Source organism: Sprattus sprattus, assembly GCF_963457725.1.
Source record: "Sprattus sprattus genome assembly, chromosome: 1".
NCBI lineage: Eukaryota > Metazoa > Chordata > Actinopteri > Clupeiformes > Clupeidae > Sprattus > Sprattus sprattus.
The window spans coordinates 898710-916347 of record NC_137920.1 but is presented as its reverse complement, the minus strand read 5'-3'; the positions used below and the strand labels follow the sequence as shown (position 1 = coordinate 916347).

Sequence of the window (17638 nt, the reverse complement as noted above, 5' to 3'; positions counted from 1 at the left end):
TGGCCACTGATCCAGCCTGACCTTTCACAACCAATCAGAGACCCTGCTTGATCTTTCACAACCAATCAGTGAAGGCCACTGACCCAGCCTGACCTTTCACAACCAATCAGAGACCCTGCTTGACCTTTCACAACCAATCAGAGGAGAAGGCGTGCTTGCTTAAAGTATCATAGTTTTTCTTTTTATTTATCATTCAATGGATGCAGATGCAAGGCTCTAAGTAAGAGGGTAAGGGGACCATAGATATCCTATATAAAGGCTAGAACTCGCGTTTCTGGCCGACGGAGTCGAATGTCCGTACATGGGGACACTCACCAGGTGCTGAACACAGGAAGGGTAAAGTGAATGAATGTAGAATATTTGTGTTTTCCTACAATTTCACTACAAGGTGATAATAGAGTAAAATAATCAAATGCTTGGTTTCTTCACACTACACTTTATTCTGTATCTTCGTTGGCAGGAAGGTTACATAACATGCATAGACAGTGTAGAGAAAAACATATCAGTTAGCTGTGTTGTATAAACTCAATGACCCTTGACCTCTGCAGATGAAACACACAGAAGACTACATTTATACTCAATGACCCTTGACCTCTGCAGATGAAACACACAGAAGACTGCATTTATACTCAATGACCCTTGACCTCTGCAGATGAGGGTAAACACAGAAGACTACATTTAAATGGAAAAAAGCAAACCAAAGGTATTTCCCACAACTTATGTCCACTTGTTGGTGAAAACTGTGTGGGAAAGGACCAACGAGTCAAGGCTGGAATTACAGGCCTGCTTTGACTGCACTGACTGGGGTGTTTTAGAGGCTGCATCTACATCACTGGACGAACTCACTGACACTGTGACATCATATATCAGTTAAGTGTTTTATTTATAAGAAATATTAAGAAAAGTAACCAATATCCTCATCTTGCGGTGATGGTTGATGATGATGTTGTGGTGGTGGCGCTGGTTGATGATGATGTTGTTGATGTTGTGGTGGTGGCGGCTGTTGTTGATGATGACGATGATGATGTTGTGGTTGTGGTGGCGGTGAGAATGTGTTTGGTTGAGGTGATGGTTGATGATGATGATGTTGTGGTGGTGGCGCTGGTTGATGATGATGTTGTTGATGTTGTGGTGGTGGCGGCTGTTGTTGATTATGATGATGATGATGATGTTGTGGTTGTGGTGGCGGTGAGAATGTGTTTGGTTGAGGTAGAATGTTATCTATTCTCTGCATCAGCTTCTCAACCATACGGTCAGTGCTCTAGAGGATGCTGGCGATCATCCGTTCCTCCCGAGCCCCACTTCTTTCCATGTCCTCCATCCATTCTTGATACATGACCTGCATCTGCAGCCACGTCTCTCCTTTGCCTTGATCGCTGCTGGGTCCTTGCCCCTAAAGAAACAGCAGGTATAAAATCACTTTATAAATATATATTTCATTTCTGAGTTGTTTATTTATTTTGTCTGTTTTGTTATGTTTTGTTTATTTATCGTTCTTCTGTATTCTGTAGCCTCAGTCACTGCTCAGTCAGGCCATTGCTGCAAAAGAGCCCTGTCCTCAGTCAATTCTTCCTAATTATGATGATGATGGTAGTAACCATCTTGACATCAGCGGTTTGTTTCTGAGACTACACAGGATCAGTGGATGCATCGCATGAAGATTCTTTGTGATGTTGATGCAGTTATAATATTGCAAAACTTACCAGGTAGATCAGCTGTAGTTGTAGAAGGCAGTGGAGTTCTTGAAGGTGGAGGAGTGCCAGATGGAGTCGCCCTAGGTGAGGAGGATCCAGGTGAGCCTCCCAGCAGCGTAGTCTCAGTCTCCTCCGGGTCCATTGTAGTATCTATAAGATGGAACAGCACAAAACGGTCATGATCAAAGTACACTTTATTACGTTGTTAACTAGCTTGCATCCTAAATTGAATTCCTTGCAAGTTAGGGGGAAGGTCTACACGTTAACACATTTGCTCAAACAATGGGCCAGCTAGCATGTGGTATCCATGTTAGCTTTGGTTTTCATCGTCGGTTTAATTCCGCGAGTTAGGGGATGGTACACATGTTTCAACACATATTTAGCACTGCTAACAAGTTTCTCAAAGACAATGGTCCAGCTAGCCAGTGGCACACATGTAAGATTCGAAAGTTAGGGTTAGCAAGTGGGACATAGCCTTATATTTTATGATTGTACCTTGTTTTCACTTCCCCCATTGTCCCGTTTAGCCTTGAGATTTTCATCTCCTTTAGTTGATTGAGCATGAATCGCGTCTGCTCATCGGTCCAGAAATCCCCGTAGCCTCTTGGGTGTTCCATTGCGTTGTTTGTTTGTATCTCCCGGCGGAGACAACTTATAGTCTCTTTGAAGTCCCGTACAGTTTTACAGTGAAGATCTGCAACAGGCGTTTCTTCATCTTGGCATTTCATAATATATCCATATTCCTCTTCGTTTATGTCCTCTTCTGTCACTGTCAGCGTCAGGGGTAACAGTTGTGTTTCATCACAGCCAGAGCTATACGGCAGTCAAAGATTCATGTTAGCAACGGAGCAGAAATGATCCCGTCCAGAGTATAACTATAAAGTCCGAAGAACACAAAGGAAAACGGATTTTAAACTCTGTTTTCCTACATTAAAATAATAGAAACGATCACAATAACAATAATTGCCACATCGCATTTCAGTATTATGATTAGGTTACCAAGTAGGCTAATTTATGATACTGTGACCAAAACGTACCTTACCTAAAGTCGCACACGGAGATTTGTTCATTTAATGTAGTGATGATTCGTCTGACAGGACCTCGAGCAGTGTTTCACAAAATCGTCAAAACTCTGTTTTTCTTGAAGCAACAACGACGAAACTCCGGGAGCTCTTCAAATGCATAGACAATGTTCTTACTTGTAAACATCCGGTAGCTGGCAAGCCAACGAGAAACCTATACATTACTGCCACCGTCTGGATGGTCTGGATGGGAATGTGACTGCAGGAATCTCCAGTTCGGTCTCTGTAGTTAAACAAGAGAGCGTAGCCTACTGCAGTCACACTCCTGTCCAGACGGTGGCAGCAATGCATAGGTTTCTGGTTGGCTTGCCAGCTACCGGATGTTCACAACTAAGAAAGTACACGCTGGTATTTGTATGTTCACAAGTAAGAACGTAAACACTAACCTTACTGATCTTTATGTGCTATCTTACTGCAACAATATAGAAGTGAATTCCTCCGTGAAAAATACGACGTGCCAGTCGATCTATGGAGCTTTTACAAAGAAGGAAGGAAGGAAGGAACCCGAGCCTGAACGCAATTGTTTTTCTTTTCTTTGTGTTGTGCCCCTGACCATATAGGGAACTCTGGACGGGATCATCTCTGGTTCTTTTTTTAACATGAATCTGGGACCACCGTTGAGTCCTGGCTGTGATGAAACACACCAGGTACCCCTGAGACTGAGAGTGAAAGAAGAGGACATAAAAGAAGAGGAATATGGACACATGATTACATGCCGAGATGAAGAAGAAAAGCCCATTGCAGATCTTCACTGTAAAACTGAATCAGACTTCACAGAGTCACTAAGCTCCACTTATAATGAAGCACTACAGATAGTGGAGGTCAAAGTGAAGAAAGAAGAGGATGAGCAGGAACACAACGATTGTCTTCTGGAACGTAAGTATTTCATAATGATGCACTAAGAGCTTTGTTCAATGGTCAATTCATGATGCCGTAAGACTGCTGACACTGACAGGGTCTAATACATAGATATCTAAAGGCTAGATGTATTACGGTGGACTCTTGAACGACCGCACAGGAGGCCATTTTTCGACAGTATAGCTTCCGGGAGGGATTTGTGGTACGTTAGGTAACGTCAGTGATCTTCACAATCGTTTACGCTCTTATCTCGCGGAAATCTTGACGGATTTACAAATGACTTGATTTACAAACGTCATTACCTTGGTAATAATTCTGGATGCTTGAACATGTGGAAATGTGCAGCTGAATTGTGTATCACGTCTACTATGTATCAATCATTCTACATCAATTGGCAAGGCATAGCCTGTAACTGTTTAGATTTTGTTTTGTTTATTTTTGTCTTAGTTTTTGCTTGTGGTGATTATTTTCGTTTGATAAGTTTGTTTTACCTTTTGTCTGTCTCATGACTGGGTTTAGTTTATAGGAAGTGAGGTCATGGGGGTCAGGGGTCACACACACACCTTTATTATGGTAGCAAAAGTGTACCTGACTAGGAGACCTGAGACGCCGGCTCACGGTCATGGTAGTATACCGCTGAGTCCAAGCTGATGAGTGTGATTGCGTTTACCTTGCCTCATTTCCCCTCTCAATCGTTATGCAGCGAGGTATGTTTGTCTATTTATGACGCTTTATTTCTTTGATTTCTTTGGGTTTGATTGTTTGGTTTGATTGTCTGTTGATTGTGTTTTTACTGCTTTTAACCAGTTCGACGTTGGATTTCAAATGAATTAAAGAGAGAAATAAATCCATCAGTAAATGAAGAACTTTGGCCTAGCGTGTTTCCTGAAGAGGAGTGGAGGGGAGTGATATAGCCTAATTGTTCTTTCTTTCAATATAACTTAAGTTGCACATAATAAAACTGAAATTGCACATGATTTCCAATAGGGTTGGTATGTTAAACATGATTTCGACAGGAAATTGATTGGCCTACTTTATTGCCAATGAAGATGCCAGACTTTTGCGCAGCCTGCTCTATTGAACGTTCCCTTGAAACGAGACCCCGTGGGATCACCTTTGTTTTATTATATCAGTAATATTGCTTTATTAAAGGTGATAACAATAGTATACATTTATCTCCTGTTGCCATTTTGTATGCTGAGTTTAAGTAGCCTAGATATTGATTTTACATAAATAGCTTGTGCATGTGTATATAGGGCCAATAGTTTTCCGCGTCAAAAAAAAGCAAATTCCGTGTCACGTTTTTGATGATTCCGTGTTTCCGCGTAAAAAAAAAAACAGCCGTAAAATGCCTTTCTGCACGTTAACTGTATGAAAAACTCTGTTGATAGTGATGTTGCCTAGCAACGCTGTCTGTGTGCCTGCAGCTCTCTCAGTTAAGATAGTGAGAGTTCAGTTTGTCGCCAAGTAGTTGACCGTTCTGTGCCTTATACGTTTCCAATGCTTAAATCATCATTGTTCGACCTGTATGTGAGGCATTATGTGCATACCCAATGCAAGTAAGGGTTTTCATGAAGTTGCTACTGTGATAGATCGTGTATTAAACCAAATTTTGGGCTACCTGCTAGTGTTAGCATGCATGCTAAGCGGAGATTTAGCTATGTTCTGTTCTTATGTTGATACGCTGTAATAAAGATGGGTTCAATCCTGTTATGATTTCGACTGGGTGAGATATGAATGAGATCCATGTTGCCGTAGTGTAATGTCCACTTTTGTATCTAGTAATATTAGTTGTGTAATTGTTATTTTGTAGCAATAACTCATGTTAATGTAATTCAGTGCAGTGCTAATTAGTCCCCATAAAAAAGACTGCTTTGGTAACTCAGTGAATAATACGTGCCTTTCTTAGATTGTTGTTTGCCGGCCATCAACAGAACAGAAGACTTAACATTTCTTGTTTTTAATGCGATTGGGAAGATGAGCAAATGAACGTGACTACCGTTGAAAAGGGGGGCGTGGTCGGAGCAGAGTTCAGCGCAGACGTGACATTTTTTGACTGCTTTTGTTCTTTAATCAATGTTTGTTCATTGTTGCAATCGTTGTTGTGTTTATTTGAAAGAAATTCAGTCTTACAGGGTAAAATGCAGGGGGTTTTGGGCGATTTTGATGCACAAAATTATGTTTCCCTTTGAAAAGTTGCAATTCCGTTTTCAATGGTCCATTCCGTTTCAGATGGTCCATTCCGCGTATTCCGTCCGTTTTCCGTTTTCGCGGAAAACTATTGGCCCTATATTTATTGCACCTATCTGTTTTGTTCAATGTTATTTTCATATGAAAACCCATCATTTATAATTCTTCATAAGTATGCATTGCCATAAGAAATATCTTACGTTTACAACAAACCAACCTGTTTGAAAGTCGGTTGAAAATTGAGCAAGTTCTGGGTACTGTTCGGCGACGCTCGCTAACCGGTTTAGCGAGCTAGATTCCAGGCAAAAAAAAAGAGGACGCGCCTTTATCGAGTTCGGCGAAGCAACTTTTGATGAATTACCATAGTAACATATCGCTTAGCACTAACCTGCTCCAGGGCAGGCTAACCAAAGTTTAGCTGGCTACACTTGCCACACCCACGCCAAAAGGAGGGATCCCATTGACAAGGAGTCATATTATAGTTTGATTAGCGTAGGAAGAGTTCTTTGCGATCGCCAAGAAGATCCATTTTTCCATCATGATGAGTTCTTGTATGAGCGCTACCGATTCACCCGACAAGGAATAATTAATTTAGATGACCTCCTCGAGTCATTTATTGCATGCACCACCGACGAACATTGAACGTCTTCACTTTCTTGCGAGTGGTAGCCTTCATTTTTGTAATGTCGGCGGTGCGGAGAACAAAGCACTCATAATTATATGATAGTGGTAGCCTATTAGTACAGTTGAGACATTGGTACAGTTGATAAACCCGAAATAACTTTCATGCGCAGCCTGAGACGTGATTTTTAGTTTGCACATGAATACTAAAGTTTCCTTTGATCCCAGGAACTTTGACTTTAACCCATCTCCATTACGGAGATATTGGCAAAGGTTGTTTAAGATCTTGATTGTATGTCCCTTCTACAATCACAATGTTATTAACCATACGTCATCAACAAATGCAACTTACATCATTGCAAACGTCTAGTTTTGCAAACGTGTCTAGTTTTGTGCAGTAGTGAATAAAGTACCCTGTCTACTACACCATAGCATATCATTTTTGTAGAAAATGATTAAGGTGGATGCATGATAAGAAGAGAGAAATACACACAATATATTTTCATTGCTTCAATTTATTGAATTTCTTATTAATACATTTACATTTAGTAATTTAGCAGACGGTTTTATTCAAAGCGATTTACAAGGAGATGTAAAACTACAATTGGTAAGGAGGAGGTGAGGGGGGCCGAACCAAAGTCACATATTAGACTAAGGAAAAGATATCACAAGTTAGACAGCCTATAGACAGTTTCTTATATTGCTGCCGCAGTCGCGGCAGTGTTGGAATTTTGACATGATTATGGTCATTAATTGTATTTTCCTTTTTAAAGCAAGACAAAGTTTCTAGAAACGTGTGATTTTAAAATGGTGGCTGAAAAAATCTGAATATATATCTGAAAACAAAAAATATATATTAAAAGCCTGACTGGAAGACTGGTCTGTAATTAGTTATCAGAGCCAAAGCTTGACTTTTTCAGAGATTGTTAGATGATCGCTGTCTTTTTTATGTCTATCAATATCGCTTATTTTGAAGATGACGTCAGAGGGCAATTAGAATCCGTATCAGACCGGCAGACTGGCGAGGAGGTCAATAGGCGGCTGGCATGACTACTCATTAGCCAATCATAATGCTCGTACTGTCGTTGCCATATAATAATATTAATTATAATACAGGTAGATGAAATTAAGCATTCTGATTGGTTGAGAGTGAGTCACGAGATGTACTTAATTGAGCCATAATGTTCTTCAGTTCTTCAGGCAAATAGACCTTTAAAGTTTCAGGTGTTGGGTAGCAACCCATTACTTGCTGACGTTAAATGACCGGACTACTTGCGGACTGATATGAAAGCACAAACCCTGTTGCAATGATGGTCATTACTTTTTCGAAGCAGTTAATATAAAGAAATTAAAGACCTGCAAACGTCAGGGTGGCCCATTCAAATCAACTGAACTTTTTTGAATATTCTAAAGAACCGTATAGCCTAATATGATAGCCAGTACAATATTCAAGCACATGATCTGCACAGACTGTCATGCCTGCTTGTTGAGTAATGGATGGATGGACTGAAAAGTGTCTAGTGTAGCTATTCATTTGCAGATTCTCTTCCCTTTCTCTCAATGATCGTCAAATGTTAGTAGTTAAAGATGCACTTTTTTGATAGTTTAGATTTATTTGCAGTATTGCAAAGTGAAGGAGCTGTGGGAGCACAGAACAGTGGGCGTCTAGCAGCGATTACCAGACATATTACATATGTATGTTTGTGTCTGGCGATTATAGCTTTGCTATCTAGATTCTAGGTAAGTTGGAGACAAAACTTTTTTTTGGTTATCCACTTATATCATAAACCATTGAATACAAAAACGAAATCGGTTGAAAATGTAAACACTTCTGTGCTTTTTATCCAGAAACAACGCAGGACAATCCTCACCTCACCAATATGCCGGCAACGTTAGCACGTTGCACCAACGGGCTAAAGCGGTCAATGGGGCGTATGTCTAATGTCTAATGTGTAATTGCCAACTTTCTTATGTTTATATGTGGACATATAAAGAATGTTTTTCTCATCATTATTGCCGTAACATATGAACACACATTGAAAAGAAAATTTAACACGTGATTTTATTTTCTGAAAGTACATTAAAGAACCACTGAAAGCCATGTAAGCACAGGACTAAATGCCACTACATGTGCTTTGTTTTAATCTTACTATTTAAAGATTCAATGGTAATGTTCAGTACAAAGTAGGCCTAAACTGGCCACTATTGTTTAGGCCAATAGCCTATTGAGGCAGTATTGTTTCTGCAACTTGTTCATAAGGGTCAATAAATAAATGATCATACTGTATAGCCTATGTCTGTGGACACATTTAGCCAATGCTGAAGTGACCTTTTTTTCACAAACTCAAATCTGGTCACTCTACGTATAATATACCATGATATATACCGTAACGGTGATATAAAATTACAAACACAGTGATGGAAGATTTTGGCCATATAGCCCACCCCTAAGTGTCAGCAAGGGGGACTGGGAGTGGAAAGAAGGTTGTTAATCTTTTTTCACAAAGTTAATGAAGTCGTTCCTATTACAGGTTAAAGGGATAGAGTGGACGGCTACATTGTGGCTCTTGGTTAGGCAGGAAATTGTTTTGAAGAGGAAATGTAGAGAAGGATTTTTATTTTTGTGAATTATATAGGAATAATAAGTAAAGTGTTACCAAGCTTTTCTTACATTTTTGTGGGGTTTCCTTCTCAGACCGTTGGAATGGAAGTTGTGTAGGGATGGGAACCGAGAACCGGTTCTTGTTAAGAACAGGTTCCGAGTGGACAGATTCCTTGGAATCGATAGCCAGATCTCTTTTCGATTCCGTTATCAATTCTTACAAAAAAGAAGATTTTTTCGCTCGATTTCCCCCCCCCCGATTCCGCTTTATATACACCTTTAAAAGTTATTAATTTTTTGATTTTTTTTTTAATTCTGGTATCGATGTAAGTGCCATTTAGGTATATCGCGTGCATTTAGCCAACATGGCAGCTTAAGACTGCCTAGGCAAAGCCATTCTAAAGGGTGGTTATATTTCACGCAAAAAGATTACCACAGGGCCACTTGCAATGCTTGCAAAACATCTCTTTCGTCAAAGGGGGGAAACCTACCATTACTCCGAAACATTTGTCCATACTGCATGCAGTAACTTTGCAGAAATGTCGCGTTTTTGAGCGCTATGGAGTGAAGATAACGTTAATGAATCTCAATGAATCTCAACCAAGTAACAACCGTGCGGCTAACGTTAGCGCTTCATCTGCTAATATGGAAGGTAAACTCTTACAGTCTATTGTGTTAGTTAGGGTGACCAGACGTCCTCCTTTACCCAAACATTTCCTCTTTTAGAGACCTCAAAACGTCCGGGATTTTGCCAGATATAAGTGCTCCTCTGGGTCTTTCACAAACTAGTCATAACGTCCTTACAAGTTTGGGAAAGGGTTTCTCCCTTTTTGCGCGAGGTCGACCACCTTCCCAGTGTTCCCAGATAGGATAATTATCCTCCAAATACTACAATTTTGAGCCTCTGATACGATACGGCATTTCCAATCTGGCAACACTGAGCATCTTGCAGCCTCCACTAGTCGCATCGTTTACAATAGTACATGAATTCGAAAAAAAAAAAACTTCGTGGCTGAGAGGGGGCAGGGTCATCTACATGTGAAAAAGATGTCCAAGAACTCAGGGGGCGGGGTCCCGCGACGAAGTGTCCTCTTTTTGCACAAACTCATATCTAGTGCCATTTGTTTCGTTGTGTTAACCAGCTTTCACTATTTGTTTATGTAAGTTTTATTTTTAGTTCAAGGTGAATACATTGTTTTTTTTTTTAACAGCACTGTAATTGGCATGTTCAAATAGTATTTAGCACAGCCGTTCTCAAACTCTGGTATATCAAGGACCTAGCCTGGATACCAGCCTGAACTCCGCCCACAAAATTTTTGGTCTGGGAGATTCAGTCTGGAATCGAGCTAGTTGGGAGAGATTTAACGTTTCAAAAAGGTTGAGAAAGCACTCTAAACCAAATCAAATTGTAAGGGCGGGCTTTATACGTTGATGGACAGATATAGATAGAATATACCGGAATATACATCGAACAAAGATGGCGCCGTCTCGGGAGCTTAGTGGGACATATTTTATATGATTTAAGCTATCTACACGACTTTTTTATGCCTACATTGACTCGGTTAGTTGTGTATACGCAAAACGAGTGTTGCCGAGGATTTTAGGTCCTAACTAAAGCACTCTAGACCATTATTGATCGGTTATGCTAACGCGTTGGCCAAAAAAATCATTGAAACTAATGGTAGCTTCTAGCCTTGAGTGCTAATTAAGTAACGTGAGCAGGCATATCTCAGCAGATATTGACAGCGCATTCATTTTGAAAGAGGAACAGAGAAACGCGATCAAGGCATTTGTCGATTGAAAAGATGTTTTTGCCGTCCTTCCTACGGGATCAGGTAAAAGTTTAATCTGTCAGATGGTAATACTACGTTGCTCTGATTGGTTCTAGGTATCCAATTCAGCGAAGAGGAATTTTCTTTCCTGGTTCGTTGAAACACGCCCCATAATCACAGCCCAAGAGTTCGGTCTCAGACTCATATTCTGACTAGAATTATGAGTATGACATCGTCAGGCTATCAAGGACCCCTAAACTGCCACAAATTAGACCAGGGAGGGATTATTTTCCAGGCTCTCCCATCTATTTTAGATTTTTGAGTTTATATATTTTATTAAAAAAATGTATGAAACCCATTACCAAATCAGTCATACATTCTGTTACTTATGGTTGGAATTCTAATCAAAACAAATACTTTTTTTCTTTGTTGGGACCCCCTGGCACCCAATAAAGGAAAAGGATCCTTAGGCTATGGGTCTCTGGACCCCACTTTGAGAGTTTGTTGACCTATTCTTAGGTTTGTTTGTGGTTATTTAAAACATGTAAGTGTATACATACATACTGTATATGATGTGCATCATCTATTCATAGAATATTATATAAAAGGAAATGCATGTAAATAAACTCGTTTATAGTTATTTGTTTCCTTGCCCAATAAGAATCGATAAGCAGGAATCGATAAGGAACCGGAATCGTTAAAATCTTATCGATTCTCATCTCTACAGTTGTGTTTGTGTCCTTTGCACGACCATACCATCAAACTTTTTGAAGATAAAACATAGACAGGTCACCTGCACACAGTCCCTCGTGAAAAAAACTAAAAAATATAAAAATGTCTGCACACAGTTGCTATAAGTAGTGGCAAGACCAATCAGAGAATTGATGTGGTTACTGTGCCAAATTGATGTGGTTACTATGCCAATTAGTGTGGTTACTATGCCAATTAGTGTGGTTACTATGCCAAATGGTGTGGTTAGTATGCCAAATGCTAGCACACAGTCAATGTGAGTAAGAAAATTGATTTTGCTTTACTAGTGAAGGGGGTTGAAACACAAACATGCTCCCATGCATAGCCAGAAAAGCAAGTTTAATGACCAATCTAACTCTTCTAGGTGAATCAGAACATCCAAACAATGGAATATTTCCTCATCGGGTAACAATGAATTGCTGCATCTAGAACATCTGCCTGTCATTCTAAATCCTTATGAATCTCTTTCAGGTGAAGACCATTCAGATGGAACCCAACAGAAGCTCCATGGACAGAATGATGAACTCAACCAGCAACTCAATGAAAGGCCTTACCACTGCACTGTCTGCAGGAAGAGTTTCACGGTCCTGAGAGAACTCGAGGAACACCAGGAAACACACACTCTTAATGTTAATCAAAAGCAGAACACTGGTGAGAAGCTTCATAAATGTGCCCAATGTGGAAAAGCATTTTCACAGATATCATATCTTAAAAGACATATGTTAATACACACTGGAGAGAAGCCTCATACATGTGCCCAGTGTGGGAAATCATTTACAGATTCCTCAAATCTTCACCAGCATATGCTAATACACACTGGAGAGAAGCCTCATAAATGTGCCCAGTGTGGAAAAGCATTTAGATGTGCTTCAGATCTTCAAAGGCATATGCGAATACACACTGGAGAGAAGCCTCGTAAATGTGCCCAGTGTGGAAAAGCATTTTCACAGATTTCAAATCTTAAAACCCATATGTCAATACACACTGGACAGAAGCGTCATGTATGTGTCCAATGTGGAAAAGCTTTTTTACACATTTCAGGTCTTAAAATCCATATGTTAATACACACTGGAGAGAAGCCTCATAAATGTGTGCAGTGTGGAAAAGCATTTTTGCGTGTTTCAGGTCTTCAAACACATATGTTAATACACACTGGAGAGAAGCCTCATAAATGTACCCAGTGTGGAAAAGCATTTTCACAGAATTCAAGTCTTAAAATCCACATGCGAATACACACTGGAGAGAAGCCTCATAAATGTGCCGATTGTGGAAAAGCATTTTCACACATTTCAGGTCTTAAAATCCACATGCGAATACACACTGGAGTGAAGCCTCATAAATGTGTGCAGTGTGGAAAAGCATTTTCGTGCGTTTCAAGTCTTCAAACCCATATGTTAAAACACACTGGAGAGAAGCCTCATAAATGTACCCAGTGTGGAAAAACATTTTCACTGAATTCAAGTCTTAAAATCCACATGCGAATACACACTGGAGAGAAGCCTCATAAATGTGCTGATTGTGGAAAAGCATTTTCACAGATTTCAAATCTTAATACCCATATGGTAGTACACAGTGGAGAGAAGCCTCATAAATGTGCTCAGTGTGGGAAAACATTTGCACACCTTAATGTCCTCAACAGACATATGCTAATACACACTGGAGAGAAGCCTCATAAATGTGCCCAGTGTGGAAAAGCATTTACAGGTGTTTCAGATCTTCAAAGGCATATGCGAATACACACTGGAGAGAAGCCTCATATATGTGCCGTGTGTGGAAAATCATTTTTAGATTTCTCAAATCTTCAACAGCATATGGTAGTTCACACTGGAGAGAAGCCTCATAAATGTGCCGAGTGTGGAAAAGCATTTCCAAGCGTTTCAAATCTTAAATCACATATGCTAGTACACACTGGAGAGAAGCCTCATAAATGTGCCCAGTGTGGAAAACCATTTTCACGCGTTTCACATCTTAAATCACATATGCGAATACACACGGGCGAAAAGCCTCATAAATGTGCCCAGTGTGGACGAGCATTTTCACTTACTTCAAGTCTTAAAAACCATATGTTTATACACACTGGAGAGAAGCCTTATAAATGTGCCCAGTGTGTAAAAGCATTTCCACGCATTAGTTATCTTAAAATCCACATGCGAACACACACTGGAGAGAAGCCTCATAAATGTGTTTAGTGTGGAAAAGCATTTTCACGCATTTCACCATTTAAAAACCATATGCTAATATTCACTGGAGAGCAGCTTCATAAATATGCCCAGTGTGGAAAAGCCTTTACAACCTTCTCAAATCATAAAACCCATATTTGAATATTACATAAACTTAAGATCACACAGTATAAGGCTTGCTCTTTCCCCTGTATTCTCCCACCTGACTGAATGGTATAAATGCCAACTCTTTCCTGCTATCAACACCCCAAAGAAGCCTCATTATGCACTCAGGAACTGATTTACTAACTTTGTGACCGCAGCTCAATCAGCGTCTTTGCCAAACCACATTTAGCGCACAGTGTTTTTCCCCATTCTGCACGGTATTTTTCAATCCAGATCCTCGTTGGGCAATCAGCGCCTTACTCCGCCCATTGGCTTTGCATCCTTTCCTTCTGGCCTTGTCTAGTCCAAAGACATGCTGCCCACCAGCTTTCAAGCTCAATGGTGCCACACTGGTGGCTTTGTATAAATTGTATCCCTGCCTGCTATTTTGTACTGTAGTTCACAAAAACACCCTGAAAAATTTTGCATCTCACATCCTTATGCCACCAACAAAATAGGCAGGCCAATGGCAACCTAACGCGCAGTCCTTCGTGCCTCACTTTAAAAACCACCAGCTGCCACTGATGTACAGTGACAAGCACCTGCTTTTGTATTTGGTGAGGTTGGAGAGGTTATGAGACACTACGAGACGTCTAAAGACACCATATGGAAACTGATGTGGAACACTTGTTAACTTTTGTCTATCTGCTTCAAATTTGTACACACACTGCCAAGATGTTGGTGCATCAGGAAATGTTATTGTAAGTTTCCTATGACATTCAAAACCCAGTTCTACACTGCAACATAAAGAAAAATACTAGGCGTTTTATGTTTTTTTTCTGACAAATGTTTACGTTTTGCTGCTTTGAAATGTAAACTAAAATGACATAATAAAACACTTTAACTGATTGCATTTGATGACCCAAGTGTCTTCTTTAATTTAAGCCATGAATGGTTATTATGCAATGTGTAGAACCATACAATCTCTCACAAATTCAGCCCTATAGAACATGGGTGCACTCCAATCTGGCTAATTTACGACTGCTATTAAGCGTTATAGGCTATCTTTTGCACACAAATGCACAATTCCAGAGCATAACTTCCCATGGAAAGTTTCTGGAAAGTTAGAGAGAGAGGGAGCACAGGGAGAGAGAGAGAGTGAGGGAGCGAGAGGGAGCGAAAGAGGCTGAGAGAGAGGGAGGAAGAGGGAGAGAGAGGAAATGAGAGGTAGGGAAAGAGGCTGAGAGGGAGAGAGAGGGAGAGGGAGGGAGAGAGAGAGGGAGCACAGGGAGAGAGAGGGAGGGAGAGAGAGAGGGAGCGAAAGAGGCTGAGAGAGAGAGGAAGAGGGAAAGAGAGGAAGTGAGAGGAAATGAGAGGGAGGGAAAGAGAGGCTGAGAGAGAGAGAGAGGGAGGGAGAGAGAGGTAGAGAGAGGGGGGAGAGAGAGGTAGGGAGAGTGGGAGAGAGACGGAAGGAGAGTGAGAAAAAGCCTCCTGGCATGCCTCCGACTCCAGCAAGAAGCATATGACAGTCTAACCTCCCTTTGCCGACGTGTCATATTTAATACATGCAGTACCTGTAGATTGCCTGCAGGAGGCACACCACATCAATACGATGTGTGTCTGGTGTGTGTGTGTGTGTGTATGTCTTAACCCTCACACAGGATTAACGAGAACAATATCTCAGGCCATGTCTGTTTGTCTGGTTCCTGGCCCGACAGGCCTGGCCACTGATCCAGCCTGACCTTTCACAACCAATCAGAGACCCTGCTTGATCTTTCACAACCAATCAGTGAAGGCCACTGACCCAGCCTGACCTTTCACAACCAATCAGAGACCCTGCTTGACCTTTCACAACCAATCAGAGGAGAAGGCGTGCTTGCTTAAAGTATCATAGTTTTTCTTTTTATTTATCATTCAATAGATGCAGATGCAAGGCTCTAAGTAAGAGGGTAAGGGGACCATAGATATCCTATATAAAGGCTAGACGGAGTCGAATGTCTGTACATGGGGACACTCACCGGGTGCTGAACACAGGAAGGGTAATGTGAATGAATGTAGAATATTTGTGTTTTCCTACAATTTCACTACAAGGTGATAAGAGTAAAAAAAATGTGAAAATAATCAAATGCTTGGTTTCTTCACATTCCACTTTATTCTGTATCTTTAATGGCAGGAAGGTTACATAACATGCAAAGACAGTGTAGAGAAAAACATATAAGTTAGCTGTGTTGTATAAACTCAATGACCCTTGACCTCTGCAGATGAAACACACAGAAGACTACATTTATACTCAATGACCCTTGACCTCTGCAGATGAAACACACAGAAGACTACATTTATACTCAATGACCCTTGACCTCTGCAGATGAAACACACGTAAGACTACATTTATACTCAATGACCCTTGACCTCTGCAGATGAGGGTAAACACAGAAGACTACATTTAAATGGAAAAAAGCAAACCAAAGGTATTTCCCACAACTTATGTCCACTTGTTGGTGAAAACTGTGTGGGAAAGGACCAACGAGTCAAGGCTGGAATTACAGGCCTGCTTTGACTGCACTGACTGGGGTGTTTTTGAGGCTGCATCTACATCACTGGACGAACTCACTGACACTGTGACATCATATATCAGTTAAGTGTTTTATTTATAAGAAATATTAAGAAAAGTAACCAATATCCTCATCTTGCGGTGATGGTTGATGATGATGATGATGTTGTGGTGGTGGCGCTGGTTGATGATGATGTTGTTGATGTTGTGGTGGTGGCGGCTGTTGTTGATGATGACGATGATGATGTTGTGGTTGTGGTGGCGGTGAGAATGTGTTTGGTTGAGGTGATGGTTGATGATGATGATGTTGTGGTGGTGGCGCTGGTTGATGATGATGTTGTTGATGTTGTGGTGGTGGCGGCTGTTGTTGATGATGATGATGATGATGATGATGATGTTGTGGTTGTGGTGGCGGTGAGAATGTGTTTGGTTGAGGTAGAATGTTATCTATTCTCTGCATCAGCTTCTCAACCATACGGTCAGTGCTCTAGAGGATGCTGGCGATCATCCGTTCCTCCCGAGCCTTACTTCTTTCCATGTCCTCCATCCATTCTTGATACATGACCTGCATCCATCCATCCTTGATACATGACCTGCATCTGCAGCCACGTCTCTCCTTTGCCTTGATCGCTGCTGGGTCCTTGCCCCTAAAGAAACAGCAGGTATAAAGTCACTTTATAAATATATATTTCATTTCTGAGTTGTTTATTTATTTTGTCTGTTTTGTTATGGTTTGTTTATTTATCGTTCTTCTGTACTATGTAGCCTCAGTCATTGCTCAGTCAGGCCATTGCTGCAAAAGAGCTCTGTCCTCAGTCAATTCACCCTAATTAAACAATGATGATGGTAGTAACCATCTTGACATCAGCTGTTTCTGAGACTACATAGGATCGGTGGATGCATCGCATGAAGATTCTTTGTGATGCCCATATGTTGAGGCAGTTATAATATTGCAAAACTTACCAGGTAGATGAGCTGTAGTTGTAGAAGGCAGTGGAGTTCTTGAAGGTGGAGGAGTGCCAGATGGAGTCGCCCTAGGTGAGGAGGATCCAGGTGAGCCTCTCAGCAGCGTAGTCTCAGTCTCCTCCGGGTCCATTGTAGTATCTATAATCAAACAGCACAAAACGGTCATGTACATTTTATTGCGTTTCTTACTAGCTTGCATCCTCAATTGAATTCGTTGAATTTAGGGGGAGGTCTACTACACATTTGCTAAAACAATGGGCCAGCTAGCATGTGGCCTCCATATTAGCT

At 40.8% G+C, this 17638-nt stretch overlaps 1 long non-coding RNA gene across 1 annotated transcript; it reads right to left on the bottom strand.

The window, feature by feature from the left end:
• Positions 1-1132: 1132 nt before the first annotated feature.
• LOC308364711 lies at positions 1133-2437 on the bottom strand. Its single transcript, XR_013968634.1, has 3 exons — positions 2190-2437; positions 1704-1844; positions 1133-1393 (listed from the first exon to the last, which is right to left on the bottom strand). It is a non-coding gene; the product is annotated as an uncharacterized lncRNA (long non-coding RNA).
• Positions 2438-17638: the final 15201 nt, after the last annotated feature.